A 2,549-nucleotide genomic window follows, 5' to 3' on the forward strand; every position below is an offset into this window, starting at 1 on the left:
CCTCAGCAGTTGAGTCCTATAGTGCTCAGAGCCATTTTTTCATGTAATAGCTGCTGCAGTTCTTCGTGTGTGGGCGGTGTTATTCTGGAATGAGAAAGTATGCTGAGTGTACCCGGCATTGGGTGGCAGCACAGCACCAGAGTTCTCAATGTCTGTTCTCGCACTACTGAAACCGGAACTGTTAACGAGAGTTACGTGAAAAACAGAGGGCAAATCTACATGGGGTGTAGCAAACGAACTCCAAAACCCAACACCTCATCGACAGTTAATGTATCCGCCAAAGGTGGCACAAGTATAACACAACCAGGTCGAATATGTTAAAAAGTTTGTTAAAAGCAAACAATCAGCTCCGACAAAAAGAAATGTTACGCGCACAGACTTCAAGAAGGTGAAGTCCTGAATATTTATCGAACACAAAACACACTGAATTTGACCGTTTTAAGGCTTGAGTATTTAATGAACAAACTGACTACAACAAATCGATTGTGTTATCTTGATAGAAGGACTTAAGGCTGAAGGCTGATAACAACCTTCATTATAGTTTCGTGGTGAAACACTTATGAAACCAAAACCCTTCTATTATAATTAGAAAACACAAATAATGTTTTTGCGACTAAGACTGTCAAAGTATATTCGATCGTTGGAACTTCGCATGCAAGGAATATCACACTAAGAAAGTCAGTAAGAATCGTACGCTTGATTAAGGACGCAAGAGGACGAGGCACAGTCAGTATTCAGAAGGTATAGCAGAAGTCTAACTCCAGTGTAATATCAATAGTTAGCAAGAGAAAATATTCTGTAGCATGATGGCTGGTCTTAGTGATGGTCACCACGTCTCCTGCTGAGACAGCCACATCGGAGAGTCCAGATTGTGGAGACTGACTTGGACCGAGGTGGCAGTGTGATACTGATAGATGAAATGCGAATGTATTCGGCGCCTCGCCCAGGATGCTTACTCAGAGTGAACTGGCCTTCCAGACCCTGAGAACCTGAGCTGGAATACTGTGATCAAGCTTCCTGTTGCATAGCCAGCGTAAGAAAGACGTCCATAGCTCCAGCGACCTCTGCTGGCGATTAGGTTGCCCTCTAGTGGTCATGTGCAACATGAAGAGCCTCGATGTCGTCTGACAGGAAGCCAGCTGCCCACGTAACATGAATGTAAAGTGTGTAGCTGGAAGAGTAGGCATAAGCCCATGATACGGCACAGATCTCTGAATGTAAGCCTTATTTAAATGCCACATCAAAAAAAGGAGTGAAAAGTGTCGCTATAAAATGATGTCTACTTTCTCTTAAGAAATTGGACAAAAATTCGCTCTAAGTGTTTTCTTACTTTCGGCTGTGAAAATCGAACATAGACGCCAACAGGTTTTATTAGAAACTTTCATTGCTCTTGATTAACGCCAGTTTTCATCAACATCATCATCATCATCAAATTTTAGACCTGTTCCGCCAATGTAATCATGATCCTGCCAACTCATGTTTCTCATGAGGTTTGTAGTCCATTAACTGTAATGAACAGAAAGAATCGGAGCGATTGAGGGGTGGTGCTACAGAAGAATGATGAGCAGTAGGTGGCTTGATAAAATAAGGAATGAGAATTTTCGTCGCAGAATCGGCGTAGAAAGGAAGGATGATAGGAGGGGTTAAGACATCAGGAAATAACTTCCGTGGCAGTAGAAAGGGCTGCACAAGGCTAAGAGGGTAAAAACTGTGGAGGAAGACAGAGTAGCTTCTGATATTATCCGTCTCTTTTAGGTCCAATCTTGTTACATTTTAAAACTCTTCTTATGTAACACCATTGTCGTATTACTAGTCGGCGGGCACTTAACTGCCATAAACCACTGAAAGCAGCTGTTTCAGCTTTGAGCCACCCATAAGACTCGAGCACATCAGTACGGCCACCGTTTGGCAACCAAGATGCATGACACAACTTCAGCGTAGCAACAAAATGACTGTGTGCTATTCAGAGTGTCAACACAGCAAGTGGTGCGTACGAACAGTATCCACCAAGACTAAAGAGCGCCTATAGCTACTGCCATGATCATTATAGCACAGTCACATTCCACTGGTGTTGCCATCTGTGTCAGTCAGCATAATTCAATGGGACCACTTGTCATATGGGCTTGCATATAGCACAGATGGGAATGACATTCCAAACTATGGGCCATAGAAGCCACCAACATGCTTAGCAACTGCCGCTGATAGGAACCTCCATCTAGCCCTTGTGCGCCAGAGTTCTGTCCCTGCATCAGCCACCGTTTGGGGCGGGGGAGGGGTGGAGGGGCTACATAGCGATACCCACACCAGGCCTGTGGCCGTGGAGCATAGCGGCATCGACTGCCCTGGCTGAGTGGTCAACTGCCACAAGGCCGCCTGCCCATCATGAACACTTAGCTCCGAGCCACGCTGTGCTTTAACAATTGCAGCCAGGATCCTGACAGTGTACCATCACCGAGGACTGTGGATGTGGGCCTGGAGCATCGCTGTACCCTGACCAAATCGAATAACTGTATCCGGCTACAGCATGAGCACTGCTACATTTGCTCCTG

Source organism: Schistocerca americana, chromosome 5 (genome assembly GCF_021461395.2).
Source record: "Schistocerca americana isolate TAMUIC-IGC-003095 chromosome 5, iqSchAmer2.1, whole genome shotgun sequence".
In the NCBI taxonomy this organism is placed as follows: Eukaryota; Metazoa; Arthropoda; class Insecta; order Orthoptera; family Acrididae; genus Schistocerca; species Schistocerca americana.